At 40.5% G+C, this 18982-nt stretch overlaps 1 long non-coding RNA gene across 1 annotated transcript; it reads left to right on the top strand.

The window, feature by feature from the left end:
- The first annotated feature begins 14759 nt into the window (after positions 1-14759).
- On the top strand, positions 14760-15572 carry LOC120521205. The gene is made up of 3 exons (XR_005632076.1): positions 14760-14832; positions 15142-15240; positions 15362-15572. It is a non-coding gene; the product is annotated as an uncharacterized LOC120521205 (long non-coding RNA).
- The last annotated feature ends 3410 nt before the right edge of the window (positions 15573-18982 follow it).

Below are 18982 nucleotides of genomic sequence, written 5' to 3'. Positions count from 1 at the left end.
TCATGGTGGTTAGTGCTGGACACCAGAGACATTGATTTCATTCTTGGTCAATTGACAGACTGTGTGGAACCTGCTTGCTCTGTGCAGGTGATAAGGAAACTCTGAGGCCTTCCCACAAAGCATGGTAAGTTAGTCAGTGACGGTAGTTTGTCTCAGCGTGAGTCAGCATAGGTGTATGTACGAGTGTGCGTCTGTGGGTGAGCTTTGTTATTGTAAAACGCTGTTAGAATAGTCTTCAGAGTCCGGAAAACGTGAATCTTCCATTTGACAAAGTGCTTCACATGCTGAATATTGTTATGTTTTTATGGAGACAGAATCTAGAGTAGTAAAACAAAAATGACCCATGTACTGTGTAAATACAAATAAAAGGAGTAAATAATACTATTTAGAAATTATTAGACAAAGTTCAGTAATTCAACATTAAGGCCTCATCGGGAATATTCTACACATTTCTCATCATCATACTTCAAGAAACGTATGAAAGAAATTGCAACCAAGAGGGCATCACTGGACTAAAGAACATGCCCCACTGTGACCTGCTAAAGGTTTTAAATATGGAAGGCTGGACGAGCATCTCAGGTAACATCTTCAAAATGCCAAAGAGATCAACGGTGTTGATTCAGCAGAATCTCAACAATTAAACACTGACCCACACATGAGAGGAAATAAAGTGCAGACTCACCTCTCCCTCTCAGTCACTGATCAAGGTCTTGCTTTCAACTCAAAAGAATGAGTCCGTGTGAAGAGGCTACCTGTTTGTAGACTACTTTCATGTTCTTGAGTTAGTTATTTTAAAAAGTTTTAGTAAAAAAAATATGCATTTAGGGTGGCGCAATGGGTAGTGCTGCTGCCTCACGGTTAGGAGACCCGGGTTCGCTTGCCAGGTCCATCCTGCATGGAGTTTGCATGTTCTCCCCGTGTCTGCTTGGGTTTCCTCCCAAAGACATGCATTGGAGATCCTAAATTGTCCTGTGTGTGTGTGTGTGTGTGCCCTGTGGTGGGCTGGCGCCCTGCCCAGGGTTTGTTTCCTGCCTTGCACCCTGGGATTGGCTCCCTGTAGTTAGGATGTAGTGGGTTGGATAATAGATGGATATATGCATTTAACAAATTCTGAGAAAACAGCTGGATGATTTGACACCTGGATTATGTGACACGAGCAACATGAGGTTTTTTCATGGATATTTTATATTGTTTGCTTTGTCCAGCTTTGCTCACTATTTGGTCCAGTTTTATCAAAAACCTTGCTATGTTCTTCCTCTATGAAAAACTAAGATTATAATTTCTTGGCCACAACCACAATGATTAAGTAATATATATGACACTTTTGGATGGAGTACAGTATTTTTTTTAAATTTCTTATGTGCATTTGATATTACATTACATAACTAAAATGTGTGACTAGCATAAAATAACCAGACTGAAGAACTGAGATCCAAATGCAAATTCCACGGTAAAAGAGCACCCATACTGCCAGAGAGCGGCGGAAGAAATAAATCATGAGCCAGTCCCTGAGTTGCCTGCCTTTTTATATTCATTATTAGTCATTTCACAGGCCGACTATTCAGGATTGTCACCAGCTCCCTTTGAGTAGGTTAAGTAAATGAATGGAAGAGTGAACTGCCATATTCATCCATCCATTATCCAACTGCTATATCCTAACTATAGGGTCACAGGGGTCTGCTGGAGCCAATCCCAGCTAACACAGGGCGCAAGGCAGGAAATAAAGCCCGGGCAGGGCGCCAGCCAACTGCGCTGCCATATTCAGTGTTAATATATAAGTTATGCAACCATCAGCTGCTTTTCATTGACTTCTGGCTTGAGATCAGCAGTTTCTTCAGCTTGAGATATTAAGTGTGGCAGCAGCTAGCAATCAAAATAAAATGCGACTATGGAAGACTACAGTCTTGTCCTTGTGCCAAATGCTGTCAGGATCTGCTCCAGCACCATATGATCCTGAACCGGATTAAGCAGGTTTGAGAATGTTACGTATTGTAAGACTAGATGAAGTTTGAAATGATTTGCATTTAACAACAGCACTGGCATCTCCCTAAGTAGCATAGATAGATAGATAGATAGATAGATAGATAGATCTTTATTTGTCCTCAGGGAGAAATTTCACTTTTTACAGAAGCTCTTTAAATAAATAAACACATAAATAGGAAGATAAGTAAGAAAATAAATAATTCTAACCTTAAATGAGACTTGCAACTACTAAATAAGCTCAGAAGCAAAAAGAAAAGCACAGTGAGCACTGTAAAAGAAAACACTCTGAGGCTTTTTTTTTTACTTATTATGACATCTCAAGAATTCTGCCGCTGTAAGGACTTTCTTCAGTTTTACAAAATGTTCTTTCTGTAGTAAAATGAAAAGTAAATTAAAAGCAAGGCATCCTTTAAGATTTGTGTTTGAAACAGCCAGCATGATGGTTATTGTCACACAAAAATACACACATTGCTTTAGAAGGCAGGTTATAAAACTGCACCTTATATACTGTAACCACAAGGGGGTGCCACTGAGCCCCAAACCACAGACACAATGTCATCCAACACAACTCTGGGTTTTTATTTGTTACCAGCACTTTTCCAAATAAGCTCCATTAAAAATCGACACATGAATGTGATAATCAATTTCTTTTCTTTTTCCTTCCTCCTGATGAATGTCGCCAGCTGCCTCCCGACTTCCACCTACTGAGGTGATTCAGAATGCTTACTTTCATCTCAGACCCAGGAATATTTCTTGTGTTAGGACATGGTCTGTAGGAAGCACTTCCAGGTCAAGTAAAAGTCCCATGAAGTTAGGGTTGTAAACCCCTGCATCACCCCAGAACCCAACAAGGCTGTACTCTGGGGGCCTCAGATCCCATCATGCCCTGTGGTATCTGGAAGACTACTGAAGCTCAGGGATGCCACCATCTTACTTACTGAGGAAGAAAATATTCTCCAGTTATCATCTCTCCTGGCCCTTTTTTTGTACTGGCCTCCAGGCTGGGTATGGCTCCCTGTTCAACCCTGGCTAGGATGCCAACCCGTTTCTGCCATCCATTACAATAAAAATCTAATACTGCACATTTCTTTTCCATACTGCTGCATTGTGATTTGATTAAAACTTAAGATGTCTCCTATTGATTGATAGTGTTGTAAACTGTGTTCTGAGGTTTTTCAGTTAGGAAAAACAGAAGATTGAAGGTAAGGCAGTTCTGTTTTCTAATCATGGTGCTAGAGAGTGGCGAAGTGTTCATTGCATGTTGATCATCATATTCCAATGAGAATTTTTTTTGTACTGAACCTGTTTAGAGTTCATTGCAGTTTGGCAGCTCTCCCTCCTTTTCACCTTCCGATTGCATGACATTTAGTGCTGATGACACTAACGCCCCTCAACCACAATAAACACTGGGCATATTCAATAAATCAAACCCTCTGATTTTATATTGTGCAGGTGAAGAGGACACTGCGCCTGAATTAGAACTCCATCTAAATGATAACACTTCAAAAGTGGTTAGCACTTTCATATATTTGTTTTGATGTAGCCAGATAAGTATTTCATGGGGAGCTTCAAAGGCATTTAAGTGCTGCTGATGGTAATTCTCTAATTTCATTTGTTTTGTTGGGTTTCGACGAAATAATGAAGCAAAGAGGATCTGCTAGGACCAGACTGATATCCCAACAATAGTTACCATGGTAGTTGTATTTAGGAGCAGTACTTGGGAGAAAGCCTCTTGAATGTGGAATGACAATCAGTTTCTATAGAAACTCATTTAATGGCACTAGATGGAAAAGCAAAAGGATGTGTTTGGGCCTGGCTGTGGGAGAAACTGTCTCGTCTCCTTCTGAACTCTGGCCCCATCATATGTTATTGCTCACCGGCCTACAGTACTATAGCTGACCTGATTGCCATTCTGATTCTCAGTAGAGGTAATGACCTATGCTGTTCTCGGATCACCTAATGAATGACCTCAAGTGTACTTTCACAGAGCTGTTTTTTCCTACCTAACTCTCTTGTTGTAACTTTTTGTTTGAAGCCAACTGTTTAATCAGAATGGTCAGCAGATTGTAGTGCACTTGGCTATGACAACCAGCAGTAAATATAACTGTGACGAGGAGTCCCAAACAATCTGCTTTTCCAGCTGGGACAGTTACTGTGATCTGAGGGCCTACCTGTGAAGACCTCCTTGTAACTGCTGTTAACTGACTTCTTGGAGTATAAGGCAGATCAAGATGGAAGGCGATGGAGCCTGACAGCTCTATCTGTTGCTCACAATAAAGCCCTATATAAACTCTGTCACATGCGTCAGAATAGGAGACTGTTTAAGGGCTTTGGGGATGGTTGTTCTACGCCGATCCATAGGTTGGCGCTGTGTGATTAATGTCCTCTCTTTTTCCTCCTTCTACAGACAGGAAGACTGACAGCTCTCCTGCTCCGATGTCACTTCCAGTATCCGCCTACCCAGAGCCAACTCTCCCTGCCCGTTTCCCACATAATCGGAAGAATGGTCAGCCCACTACATGAAACCCGTGTCTGAAAAAGTATTTTGCGTATACAGAGTTTGCATAAGGGTGCCCCAACACTGTAAAAGCTTTGGACTTCTTTCTTACAACTCACAAAATTGCTTGCCACCAATTGACATCAATGATGGGGTGAAGCAACTGTCTGCTGCATGCTATTTGGACAAAGACACTAGACTAGCTTGTAAAAAAAATGGAAGTGCTTGCTGCTTAGAGTAACAACCTATGACACTGTGATGTATTTTAAAAGCTGAGAAAGACTCCCTTGTGCTATTTGATGTATATTTTTTCATGCTCTACATGTTGTGTCTTTGCAGAGTCAATGCCACTGGTGCTTCTGGCAACATGCCTGTTTGTCTTTTTGCCTAGTTTTACTGGATGTAGCCACAGTTTTAGCTCAGAGGATAAGAAAAAATAGCTAAGTGCATTACAAGGTAAGCCTGTGTTGTCTTTTAATGGACTCTTCTTAACAATACTGTAAATACTTGCGGATAAGTCGGGGCTTGATTTTACCGTATAATTTCTGATATTTTATAATGTTGGTCGTATAAGTCGAATGTGGAAAATTCACGCAAATGATCCAAGAGATTATGATATGCTAACTAACGCCTACCTGAGAGAGTAACCACGGAGCACAGTGCCTTTATTTTCAATGCATTGTGCCTACATGACCACACAGTAATACCTAAACTACTCTGAAGCAACATTTGCACTGTTTTGTGTTTTTTGTATCTCTCACCCTCATACACCTTTATCATAAGAGCATAAGAGCATCCCTTATCTATGATGGAGCATTCAGTCAGAAGTAAATATGCTGGTTTGAAACTCCATCTAACCCTAACCCTAACCCTAACCCTAATCATTGAAGTGACAAAAGAAATTGGTAACTGCACTGCTGCAACAAAATTCAATGTGTCTGAGAAACTGGTGTGAGATTGGAGGAGGCAAGAAGATGTTAAAAAAAAAATTAAGTGTTGCATTCATGAACGGGCGTATAAGTTGGGGTCTGATTTTATGACCGATTTTTCGGGTTTCAAGACCCGACTTATATGTGAGTATATACGGTATGTAGATTTTCTAAAAGACATGCTTATTTAGGAGAGATGAGAGCTCAGATTTTACATGTTCAATTTATAGTCAAACATTGCCAAGTAATTACCGGATCTTTCAAAAACAAATCCAAAATTGAAAACAAAATAAAAAGACTATAGTCTTAAATGTAAATAAATGTCAGAAAATTAAATCGTAAGTATGAAAATTTGTGCAGGCCTAAGTAGCAAAATGATCAGATTGGTAGCCATGAATGTATGTAGCTGTGTTTCGCAAGATGGCTACTGTGAGCGATTGATGACTTTTTGGTTTATGGCACCAAACAGAGCAGAATGACAAAAAAGAAAGTAACGTGGAAAAAAAAAATTAATCCAACTCAAGGTTACAGACAATGGAGTCATTCCTGACAACACTGGGGGCAATGCAGGGACCAAGCCTAGATAAGACGCCAATCCGTTATGTGGTGCTCTCGAGTGCACATTCAAAGCCAGTTTACAGTCAGCATGTACCCTAATGTTTGGTGATATGGAAGGCAGTGTTGGCGGTGATGTGTTAAAGTAACATGCATTACACAGGTAGATTAGGTTTTAAAGTAATGCGTAATATGATGCAATACTTTATTCTTAAAGTAAAAATATCTGTGTTAGCTAAAAGAAACAGACGTGCATTACTGTGTTATTCCAGAAGATTATTTCTGCCACTCCAAAAAAAAAAGTATTGTGTTAATTTGCTTTTTCTTGCAAAGATGCTGCTTGATGCTGATGCGTAGCATGGCACACATATGCTCAGGCTATTTGGTGACAGCTAGTGAGGAAAAGGTTAAGCACATGCAATCAATTGAAAAGAACTGAACAAAAGTTATAAGCAGACATTCAATCCTGCATGTGCTGAAGGGAAAATTCAATCCGGCCAGTTTATGGTCACAGGTCATTTTAGCAGAACTGGGTGTAAGGCAAGAAGCCGATGGGCTTTAGCAGCCATCTAGAACAAAGTGGACATCGCTCATCCTTCTTGGCTTTAGTGGCACACCAGGCCGGATAATAAAGCAGATTTCACAGGGGCGCACACATCCAGCTTCATCTTCCCCCACTTACTTTCTAAGCTAAGTGACTGAACTGAATTCAGCTTGTACCAGGATCTGCCTGGACTTCATCTGATAACAGACGTGTATATCAGAGTTGCACTGACATTTCTCCAGAGGTTCATCTGCAGTCTTCTTGAGTCAGAAGGCACAAAATAGATTCAAGTATAAACAAAGACCTATACTTCAAGGAACGGAAACTGAAATAAACAGAAAAACTCGCTTATGAGCAAGCCCTGATTTTGCCACTAGAAGTGCCTTTAATCCATTCATGAAGGTTTCCACCTTTATTTGTAAACAAGTTAGACTCATTCCATCTGGGGGAGACTTTCTGTACACTCACTAAACTCATTGGAGACTGTCTTGGGACACTCTCTCTGGGACAATCTGCTTCAGGGGAAAACTGTGCTCTCACTCTTCAAAATGACCGAAATATCTTTGAAACCTTCTCTCTGAAACTAAATAGCTATGAGCAGCTCTTCATTTAGGAGGTGAAGCCAACAAATTCTTCTCTTTGTGAATGTGAGATATTGTATGAGATCCAGGTTGCCAGACTAAACTCTGAGCCAGTCTGAAGGCTGAGAAGCAGCCATCACTTCAAGAAGAGAACTTCAGCATCTAAGCTCTTGTGCCAGAAGGAGTAATGCTTTATCCTATGAAGCTGCAGATGCCAAAGCAAATGGACTAACTGAGGAAAAAACTGCACACCACAAACAAAGGATCACCCAGCAAAGAAAAAGAGTGCACTCTAACAAAAGAAGAGAAGAATCCTCCACTTGAACCTGGAGAAGCTACAGTGCAACACAACAACTCTACATAACATCAGACATCATCTTTAGAAAACTGTTTATCTGAGCCATGCTAAATTAGAATAGTTTTACTCTGCTGGGTTAGCTCTCTTTCTTATGGGTGGAGGCTGATTTGTTTCAAACCTAGTTTTGTTAAACTTGACTTGCTTGTATGGAATTTTATTTGAGTTTAATAAAGTTAATAAAATGTTTTTTTTTTTTTAAAAAAAAGAACTCTAAATAGCATGTAAACAGTCAGCCTCTCTATGATAGATGTTAGTCTGTCTAGCCTGTCTACATCCTGTCCTAAATAAGAATATATATTCTATTATCCTTGTGTTTATAAATAAACTGTATTATTCAGCTTCTTAAAATGAATGTGCTTCAGTTATCATACAGTAATATAAGTCTAATTCCAGAGACCCCCTCCTACAAGACAAAATAGTAGGTATAAATAAAGTAGGAACCTTACCGAATTATTTAGTCAACAGCATTGCCAAAGGCAAGGAAATACAGTGCAGGACAATGAAGGACAACAACCAGGGACAGAAGCCTAACTCAGGATGCTAGATCCATGAAGCAGCAGTGCTACCCACTGTTTCACCATGGCACACTGAAATTAAGAAACAAACTAATACGACATATTCCCTTCTCATACCTATGTGTGGTGTTTACTGATGTGCCATATCATGACAGAACTGTTTATGTTGACCTTATATGCCCAGCTATATTAATATGCTTACTCAATAGTAAGTATGACAAAATGCTATAATGTACTTTCTATGATAGCAAAAATACTGCAATGAAATAAAAGGCACTAAATGATGTTCTTTTTTAAATGCATTGAAGAACAATTAGGTTTTCAAATTGTGTTTAAATGTAAAATTCAAAAGACAGAGCTTGAAAAGAGACAATTCTGGACTGAGGGACTCAGGGTTTGTGAGCTCAAGTTTCCTCAAACACCAAAACACCCAACAAGTTTACATCAACGCTCAGAGAGGTTTGAGGTTTTCCTCAATGGACATCCAAGCTGCTTTCTGCCTTGCACAGTCAGTCACAATAGACCTCTGATATGAAATGAGATCAGGGTTCGTGAAAATGTAGAAAGTTGAACTTACAAAGAGACTCGATATTTCATTAGCTTATGAATCCCAAAGGTAAAAAAGCACATTAGAGGGTTAAGTTAGTTATAGAGCCTTTGTAGTGTTTGAATAATAAATCATCAAGACGTGAACAGGTTGTTATGTAATCATGTTGTTTTGTGAAGTTTTCACTAAGGTCCTAATTTTTGTCGGCCAACTGCCAAGTTCATAATACCACAAACCATGTTATTAAAATTTAATTAAGTGAGCAAACTCCATGGAAAAACGTGAATTAATAGGAAAATGACTGAAGACAGTTACAAACTCACAACTATGTTGAACGTACAAATGTACTTTATTAATGTAAATCTTACACTACTGCTCTTTATTAAACACAGAAACAGAGAAGAAAAAAAGTCCAGCTAAATAAGCAGTGAGATCAGCCAGAGGCACAATGACTCATTGATTGTGAAGCTGGGTGGTACCAAGGCCTGCAATCTCAGGGGTCTCTGAGAACAAAATTTGGAAACCACTGCTCTAGGTACCAGAATGTTCATTTACAATGTTAAAATCAACAAATTTGGTTTCCAGTTCCTTTAGTTGTTTGTGCTGTGGGAGAAAACCCAAGTGGACATTAGGAGAACATCCTGGGGTCAAGAAGTAAAACTGACTCTCTGTGAGTTACCACACTGTTTTACTTTGCTAAATACTGTAACTTTCAATGTTAAAATGCTCACCTTTTCTAGTTGTTTCTTCATGATAAAGTTAGTGGCCACTTCCTGAGCCCTGATTACTATATTTTAAGTGCTGTGAAGAACAAAGATTTAAACATACCATCCATCTTGACACTTAGAACTTGGCAATGAGGAACAACTGGACAACTGACTTCCTAGGTATACAGTTGACCAAACTGCTGTACTTCCTTTTATCGCTCTTCTGAAATCAACATTTTCTGTGCTTTGTCCTCAGTGCTGAGTTTACAGGTTTTCTCTCCAGTCCTCTGGATTTGTACAAATGTCCTTGTACTGTCCAAAGACATGTTGGTAGATTAGAAACAGGTTGGGGAGCATGCACTGGTACAGTGCGTTACCGCACCCACTACACGACGAAACAACTCGGGATCCCAGCTTGCAACCCCCCAGCCAGAGACACGGTCCAGTCCCACCCTCCGGAAATGATCCTCTATCTGCTGCAACCAGGTGTTACGTGGGCGACCCCTTGGCCTGGTCCAGCCACTCGGGTCCCCAACAATGAGGATCTTATGAGCCGGATCACCCTTGGGGAGTCACACCACATGGCCGTAGTACCGTAACTGACGCTCCCTCACAATGCGAGTAATGTGCCTCATTCGAGATACCATGAGCAACCGCTCATTCGACACAAAGTCAAACCAACGGTACCCAAGGATTTTCTGGAGAGACACAGTACTGAAGGAGTCCAGTCTTCGTATTAGGTCACTGGATAGCAACCATGTCTCATAACGATATAGCAAGACAGGAAGCACCAGGACTCTAAAGACTTAGACCTTTGTCCTTTTGCATAGATATTGGGAGAGCCACACACCCCTTTCCAGCGACCTCATGACCCCCCAGGCTCTCCCAATCCGTCTACTGACTTCATAGCAAGAGTCACCAGAGACATGAATGTCACTGCCAAGGTAAGTAAACCTCTCAAAAAGGTCAACACTCTCTCCGCAAACAGACACACTGCTGATGGCTGTGCCCAAAAGGTCATTAAAGGCCTGGATCTTGGTTTTTATCCAGGACACTCACAAGTCCAGACACTCAGACTCCACACTGTCTCTTGAGTGCCCCAATCAGAGCCTCCACTGACTCTGCGAAGATAACAACATCGTCAGCAAAGTCAAGATCCGTGAATCTTTCTTCAACAACAGATGCCCCACAGCCGCTGGACACCACAACCTTGCCCAACACCCAGTCCATACAAGCATTGAATAGAGTAGGAGCAATAACACACCCCTGACGAACCCCAGAATCAACTGGGAAAAACGCAGAGGTCCTGCCTCCACTCTGCACAGCACTCACAGTACCAGTGTACAGGCTGGCCATGATATCCAGCAACCATGGGGTGATCCTGTGAACCCTCAGGATGTCCCACAGGGCAGCTTGATCAACTGAGTCGAACGCTTTGTGAAAATTGACAAAGGCTGCAAGGAAACTCTGCCGATATTCGAGTTTGTGCTCCATGAGAACCCTCAATGCCAGAATCCAGTCGATGGTAGACTTCTTAGGCATAAAACCAGACTCTTGGGAGGTGAGCAAGTGATCACGGATCCTATAGAGGATGACCCAAGCAAGGACCTTTCCAGGCACAGAGAGCAGTGTTATCCCCCTGTAGTTGCTGCAATCCAGGCGATCACCCTTCTCTTTCTAGATAGGGATGACAATGGGATGATGCCAGTCTCTCAAATGGAAGCAAAGATTGCTTTCAATGCCAGGAGGGCAGCCTTACCACCAACCTGGAGAAGTTCACCCCAGATACCACAGATTCCTGGAGTAACCCCCTAGAGGCTGGTTCACCACCTGTGCAATCTCAGTAAAATTGGGTGGTTCACAGCTAATCAGAGGATTAGCCTTAAGAAACGTGAACCCAGAGATATCCAACATCCTAGTTGGAGGATCAGCTTTGAACAACTGCTCAAAGTAGCCAGCCCAGTGGGTCACAACTGCAGTGTCATACATGAGGAACGTTCCATCAGCCGCCCTGACTGCGACTCTCCGAAGAACAGATTCAGATGTGCGTAATGCTTCGATTCCTCTGTAAGCAGGACGTGGGTCGCTAGACCACATATGGTGTGTCAATTGCTCACAGATTCATCTAACAAACACCTCTTTATCTGCCCTCAGAGCCCTCACAGCCGTCCCTCTCATTTCCCGGTGCAGACTAAGAGTTGCCATTGAGCTATGCACTGCGACTCCTCTCGATAATATCTAGGGTGCAGTGCGAGATGAAACACCTCCTTCTGTGAACACCGGTAACACCAACACAACCCTCAACAACCTTTAGGGTCTTGTATGGAAGGTCTTCCACATCATATTAGGATCAGCAGTTGTACCCAAATCTGAAAGTTCCTCACACAAACTGCATGCAAACTCATTAGAAACATTCTGGTCTTGGAGTCTGGCCAAGTCCACACTCATTTTCCTAGTAGGTGGTAATCTACTGGACCTAAGCTGGATCCTAAGAGTAGCAACAACAAGTCTGTGGTCTGAATTCACAAACTGGGCACTTCTGTAGACCCTGCAGTTTTGCAAGAGCCTCCAACATCTGCCCACAAGGATGTGATCGATCTCCTTCACCACACAACCAGTATTGGAGTACCAAGTCCAATGATGCGGTTCAGGGTGCTGGAACCAGGATCCAGTGATTTGCAGCACCTGACCTTTTGCAAAGTCAAGGAACATGGAGCCACTTTCACCATGGTCACCAGACCCATGGGGACTGAGCCAATCCTCATAGCCAGCCCTGTCAGTGCCAGTGTTTGTATTGAAGTCACCCATGACCAGAGGAGTGTCACCTTGTGGGCACCCATCAACCACCGAGTGAAGCTGCAAATAAATTGTCTCCTTTGCCGAGACATCACTCACCGCGGTCGGAGCATACACTGAGACAACAGACAAGGCACCCAGAGAGTGCCATAATCTGAGTCTCCTAATACACTCATTGAAAGGAGTGACATCGGACACCAGCGGAAGAAGCCAATCTGCTACAGCAACAGCTACTCCTTGAGTATGACAGCCACCAGAGCGACCAGACCAATGAATGGTGTATCCACCTACAGAGATCTGGCCAGTCCCCAGTCTGTGCACCTCAGAGAGTGCTGCCATTGAACTGCGTAATTTATGCAGCTCCTCCGAGAGCAGAGGAAGATGATCATCTTGCCGGAGAGACAAGACATTCCATGGGCCCACCCATATGCGCCACCTCAAATTGGGACCCGAGTGCTGCCGTGCAGAGGGCAACGCCTCAACACCACACCAGTTCCGATCCCCAACAGACCCGACCCTGTTTGCTCTCCAACGGCTTCGACTCTTCCAGGGATGGGGCTCCCGAGGGCATTCCCCCATCCCCTTCATGATGCGAGCAACCTTCCTTTGGGTGGCTGCAGCAGAGCTACTCCCGCAGAGAGCAAAAAGGAGTCCTTTCTGTCATCTCGGAGCTTTGTGAAGTTTTTTTTTACAGTGGCTGGAGTGCCAATCCTGGCACTAAACTAAACTAATTACTTTAAATTGGCCCAGTAAGAATGAGTGTGATGAATTGGTGTTCTCTCACTCTTGCACCAGTAAGTGTTCGGATAGATTCTCGAGACCCTGACAAGGACAGAGCAGATGCAAGAAAAAACAAATTGATTTTTTTTTTCTGAGGGCAATTTGTCCTCATTTTCTTCATAAAATATTAATGTATGTAAATGTATTTACTCTGAATAAAATAATCAAAGACAAACAAGGGCTTTAAAGTGGCCACAGGTGCAGACAAGCCGACCTCAATTCATCCCGGGACCGGAAAGATCAATTCACGTGGGATTACATTTACACCTAAAAACCTGAACACCCAAAAATCTATCAGTTCATTTATGTTACCGTTCTAATAAGGTTGACAGATAATGTACCGAATTTTCACTACATTGGTTACCTGTGCCATTTAGAATTAACTTTAAAATACTGCTTATGGTTTACAAAGCCTTAAATAAACTCCAAATTGTAACCTTAGATCATCAAAAGAAGTGTCTGCTTAGAATTCCAAGAGCTAAACCTAAAAGAAGTGGTGAGGCAGTCTTCTGCTGTTATGCACCTAAAATCTGGAATAGCTTACTGATAGAAATTCGCCAGGCCAATACAGTGGAGCACTTTAAAAAACTGCTAAAAACCCATTACTTTAACATGGCTTTCTCATAGCTTTATTTTAGTGTAACTCTGATATTCTCTATATGTATCGGATTATCATTTTTATCAAGGCTCCACAATCCATACTAATCTCTACTTTCTCCACTGTTCTTTTTCCGGTTTTCTGTGGTTGTGACCTGCACCACCACCACCTAATTAAAAGCACCATGATGTCCCTACATTGATGGATTGAAGGCCAGAGGTCCACATGACCAATATCGTCTAATTCTTCCATGTGAAACCTGAAAACCATGAGGATTGATGGAGATCACTGATGTTAGGTAGAATGCCCAGTGAGGGCTGGGTGGTCTTGTGGCCTCGGAATCCCTGCAAATTAATTTTTTTTTCTCCAGCCCTCTGGAGTTTCTTTTTTTCTTTTTCTGTCCGATCTGGCCATCGGACCTTAATTTATACTTTGTTACTAAGTATTGCCTAATCTTATTTTTATATTTTTCTTTCTTCATCTTGTAAAGCACTTTGAGCTACATCATTTGTCTGAAAATGTGCTATACAAATAAATGTTGTTGTTGTTGTAAGGGTGGTACAGTGCCGTGGTGGGTAGCGCTGCTGCCTCACAGTTAGGAGACCCGGGTTCGATCCCCGGGTCCTCCCTGCGTGGAGTTTGCATGTTCTCCCCGTGTCTGGGTGGGTTTCCTCCCACAGTCCAAAGACATTCAGGTTAGGTGCATTGGTGATTCTAAATTATCCCCAGTGTGTGTGCGCCCTGCCCAGGGTTTATTTCCTGTGTTGGCTGGGATTGGCTCCAGCAGACCCCTGTGACCCTGTAGCAGGTTGGATAATGGATGGAATGATGTTGTTGTTAAAATAAAGAAAACGTTTTACTCATCCTGCATGTCGAGTACAAACACATTATAAACATGTCCAATCTTCAGTGCATCTGAAGTGCTGTGATTGTTACCATTTATCTAAACTGTTTATTCTAATTATAGGATCATGGAAACTGAAGTCTGTTCTGGCACATGACAGGATCACCCTGCCATCCAAAATGGTATATTACTATTTCTTTTTAAACATAAAACATACTTACAGAAACAATGGCATCTGCATAATTTTAATTTATATCCAAAGCATCTTAAAAATACAATAGCTACGATAATTATGTATATATATATATATATATATATATATATATATATATAGAATATATATTATATTCTAAAGCTTCCATAATTCTAGCAATGACAGCGGGACTTACTTGTAGAGCGTCATACAGTGAGCCAGTGTTGAATCGTCAGCCTTGGTGTCAGCAGTCCAGTTCCTTGACAGCGCGGCCACACTGCCTTCATTAATGAGGATGGAGTCCTTTTGACAAAAACAATCCTCGAGTACCTGCAGAACCCTGCTGAGTGATGCTGTGCAGCAGCAGCTTCCTCCAGTCCGTTCTCCTCTTGTGGATTTCAGCAGGTAAGCTGGATCACTGCTGCAATCTATTCTACAACAAAACATTTAGTGATATTGATTTTTTAATATCACAGTTATTATAATTATTTAATAAATGAATAGCAGAAAAAAACTGGAATGTACAAAATTCCAAATATTTAAATAACTAGACAAATATACAATAATGAAATTAGTTTGATGCTCAAGCTAACAGTACAGCAGAAGACTTTTGAAGAGCATTTTGAATATTTTTCTTATTTAATATATGTAAATTTTTTTTTTTAAATAATATTATTTATTTTTTTATTTATATATATAAACTCATCAAAAAAGTGCTGCCTAAACTAATATAACAAGACTGACGTCACCTTTAACTCAGAGCGTTGATGAAATTATTTTACTAATAATAAGCACAAGGAATCAAATCATCAGGTAAGGTAAGCATTTTAACACTCTTTGTACTTCATAGGTGGGAGTGCCAATAAAAGAATATTCTGGTAATATTCTGTCAATGTTTTAAGCTGATTAAAGAAAACCTTTGCCTGATTGTCAGTTCATTGCAGTTACTCAAAGGCTTCCCCAGTGAATGCCAGTCACCTAAACCAAGTCGTCTGCCTTTATGAGCAGGAGGGGGCACCTATCCTCAGTGCCACGGCATCCGGACCCCCCGAAGATACTTCAGGAGCGTGCAGACTACAGCTGAATATCACAGCTTTACAAACTGAAGCACACAACAGGATAACATGCCATTGAAGGAGGTAAGCTTTACTTCATCCCACCCAAGTGCAAATCTGATGGAGGGCTGCATGACAAATTTCTGTAAAGGCACACATGCTCTCTGCACTTTGTAAAGTAACAACTTTATCTGAGTCAGACGTCAGTGTTTTCAGTTGCTCTGTCTCTTTTTGAACACACAACCCTGTATTGGAAGAAGTGATTTTGAAAAATGGATGGACCGATGATTTTTTTTTTTCATGAAAGAATAAATTATTCTGTTTTTATGATCTTCAGCTCAGCTACAGATGGTTACTGTTGAAATTGAATAAACATGGCTTTTAGGAGGTATGTGATAAGCTTTTGTGATGTTTGTGTGAGGTACAGTAAATGTTCAAGTGTGATTTTTATGGGTCCTTGTTACCGCAAAATCCTTGGGACATTAGAAGAGGTAATGCCTTAAATATATTTGACTACACACTATCCATTTAATTTTAAGCAAATACTTAATGGTTAATCATTAAAAGGATTGTAATGAATAATCTAATTTGCCTCATATAGTAAATCATCAGTGGATCACAAGTGTTTGTTGCCCATCACAGTTTGATTTGCACCGCTGTGCCTTGAACTCCTGCTAGTCAGTGCTAAAGCATCACCTGAACGAAAGCTGCTTTTTTTAAAATGCTCATCAGGTTTTCTTGAGCAATGGGTTAGTTGTATATGAATTCACCATTTTTGCCATAAAGGAAAGTGAATTTGATGACAACTTGAGAATTTAGCAGTCTTTTTACCCGAGGAGAAAAACCTGGCCAGGAAATCAGGTACCGATTTGTGCTTTGAAAGGGCTATCTAATTTGGCACCGATGTGGGGTCTGCAAGAAAGTTAAAAAGATGAAGCCATCATTTCCCTCATAATGCACCCCTCCTATGCAATTATGTCAGTATTAGCACTGATTCAATTTAGGTGTCTTTGAATTGTCAGGGATTTCATATATGCTAGGTAATGATGATTTCAACACAAATCATAATTTAACCCTCCTTTATCTGCCTGCATTTCCCATAAGCATCATACAATGTACTGTGAGACTCTAAGCAGTATATTACTTCCCATAGAAATGAAAAATCAAACAAGAAATCTCTTTAATATATATATTTTTGTTGTCAATGGGATCAGAATGAAATAAAATGGGGATATTTCCCTTTGCCTCCTGCTACTCAGATTTTTCTCCTGAAGAAAAACACCTCGGAATTCTCACAAGGGTCTCCTCTTCAGTTTCAGCAGAGACCTCAGTAAAGTCACGCAATGGGCTCTGATTTTTCAAGAAGTGTCTTTTTTTTTTGCAGTTTCAAAGTATTTGCATTGCATGCTCAGTAATGAGAGGTGAAGCCTTATGACACCTTTTATTGGCTATGAAAGGTGGCATTTTGTTTGACATCTCACTACAACCAAAAAGGCTAACACGGTACAACACCCTGGTACTACATTATGTGCTCAGTAATATATAGTGAAATGTACAAACAGTTGTTTGTGGTAATAAAACACTTTACTATGAATTACAAAGCTGTAGTCATTGCTTCTGATCAATACGTTTAGTTTCTCTAATTTATGTTGCTGATCACCAATTAGATCATACTCACTTTAACACAGGGGTCCTCAATCCCAGTCCTGGAGGGCCACAGTGGCTGCAGGTTTTTGTTCTAACCCGGTTGCTTAAATTAGAAAGCAATTCCTAGAAAACAAGACTAGAAAGAGAACTCCCAAAATCTAACCTGCATTTCAAACCAAATTCTCAGCTTTGACTTCTTGTATCTCGTGTCTCCTTTTTGTCTAAAGCTCTTTCTCCTAAGGAATTCTAGAAGGAAGAGCTGTAACGAAGTTGATTCTTAAATGAAACATACGAGAGAATCTCTGTGATGTCTCATGAGCCATCAAAGATCAACTTTTGAGCTTTTACATTTTTTTCTTTCCTTAACTTTGCTTTTGCACCATTTAGTCCTTCTTTACGATTTTATACATTTGCATGTTTCCACTTTCTGTGGTTACAGAAAAACATGAGTTTGTCTGTTTAGCCCTGGGCAGTGAAAATAGACATTCCTAGAAATAAAATTTGAGTTGTGGCTAAGAATTCTGAAGATATTCAGTTACTGATCACAACCTAATTCCAGCACTGCCTTTACATCTTGCCTGAAGAAGGAGCCTGAGTTGCCTCGAAAGCTTGCAAATTGAAATCTTTTTAGTTCGCCAATAAAAGGAGTGATTCCGCTTGACTTTTTACTAGCAACGTCTTGTGAAAAACACCTTAAATTACATTTAACAAACATACATTTCACAACTTCTAGTTCAATTATATCTTTCTTAATTGCCTTCTAAAAAATGTCATATTTCCTTTTTAATAAGCTGCAATCTAACAAAATACAGTATATATGAAGGTGATTTCAACTGACTAGAGGCAGGCAACATTTTTAATTGGCATCACTTTAGCCTTATTAAAGGATCAAGAAACTCCTATCACTACGGAGGTATTGGTGAACAGTAAACAAGGGTGTAGACTTAGGAGATTATCCTTAATTAATATGCTAGCATTCTATGAGGAGGCAGCAAAAGCGTTTCATTGGAGGTGCACATGCGAAGTCATTTATATTGAGTTCCACCGAGATTTGAGGCCATTGATCAAACTAAATGAAGGTGAAATCCAAGGTGCTGTGCAAATGTGGGGGAACAATTGGCTGAAAAAAATTAAGCAAATTGTTATTGTGTGGAGAACATTCTCCAAATTTTTAGTTGTTATGTTAATAAGGGACCAGTGTTGTGGACACTGCTATTTTTCAATTCATTTACAATAACTGATTATGATAAAATTATAAATAACAAGTCAAAGTATGCAGATGATGCTAAACTAGGTGAAATGGCTGCTCAGTGGAATTATTACTGATAGACTTGAATAGAATTTAGATGCATGTGGCCAGACAAACTTTAATGTGGACAAATGTCAAGTGTTACTCTTAAGAAGCAAAAATTTTATATGTATTTGCACAATTGTGGATTGACTAGTTAGTTATTGCATTATAATTATAGTTATTGTAGCCTTGTCATTGTCTGCATTCACACAGTGTACAGAAGTGATCGAGAAGGTTAATAGGATGTTAGGTTGCATAGTAAAATATGCCAAGTATAAGTCAAGGTGCACTATGCGCTTATCTGAGGTATTGTTTCATGTTTTGAAAAAAAAAAAGATATGAACATGCTAAACAAAGTCCAGAGTAGAACTGGACTGACTCCAAAACTGCTGAGTATGCGCTGCGAGCAAAGAAATTGCCAACTACATTTAGCTAAGAAGAATACAGAGAGAAGCTGGTAGAGGTAAATGTTGCACAATTATTTAAAGGTTTTTACACACAAAGACTAACATCTGTTCTTCTATTTAAAACAGCTACATGAGTTTTACAGTGAATGTCTGAG

Source organism: Polypterus senegalus, unplaced genomic scaffold (assembly GCF_016835505.1).
Source record: "Polypterus senegalus isolate Bchr_013 unplaced genomic scaffold, ASM1683550v1 scaffold_2174, whole genome shotgun sequence".
Taxonomy (NCBI): Eukaryota; Metazoa; Chordata; class Cladistia; order Polypteriformes; family Polypteridae; genus Polypterus; species Polypterus senegalus.
Note: the sequence above shows the minus strand (reverse complement) of the source record. Positions and strands in the feature narration are given on the sequence as shown.